Below are 653 nucleotides of genomic sequence, written 5' to 3' on the forward strand. Positions count from 1 at the left end.
CACACACACGCACAAAAAAAAAAATCACCCCAGTTCTTCCAGAATGAACTAGTGCGTACACGCGAGTCCAAAGACATTTTCAAGTGCACCTTATCTGTCTGTGCGTGAGTGCATGTATTTATAATCTTGACTTCTTGATAGCGTGCGTTCACCTCCCGACTTAGCTTGTGTGGTAAATGAGAGATAAATTCACTCATCGGCATCCGCAATAAAATGTGCAGTGTTGCCGTTCCATTTGCATTTTCCACCCATTCACCTGCTTTCCATATTTCAGTCATTTTCCCCTAATCGTTCCTATATATTTCGATGTGTGTTTTTTTTCCACTTTTTTATCGCGTCTTTACAATTGTCGTTAGATTCAATTTTGTTTTAATCTATTCTTCTTCGAATTATTTTCGCCTTCTTTGTTTCTTTCTTCGCTTCTCTGCTTATTTTCAGTGACTTCCTCCGATCTATTTTTCAGTTTCTATTTCTTCCTCTTACCTCGCTGAGTTCTCGTCCATCACTCTCCCTATCTTTTTATGCGATTCTTACGTTTTCTTATCCTTTTTTGAAGTAAATTCGTAAGTCAGTTTGTTCAGAAAAAATGTATATTATTTTTCTCGATTTCCATCTTACCTTGCCATTTTTCTTTCTCTCGCGTTTTCTTTCTT

Source organism: Penaeus monodon, chromosome 24 (genome assembly GCF_015228065.2).
Source record: "Penaeus monodon isolate SGIC_2016 chromosome 24, NSTDA_Pmon_1, whole genome shotgun sequence".
Lineage (NCBI taxonomy): Eukaryota > Metazoa > Arthropoda > Malacostraca > Decapoda > Penaeidae > Penaeus > Penaeus monodon.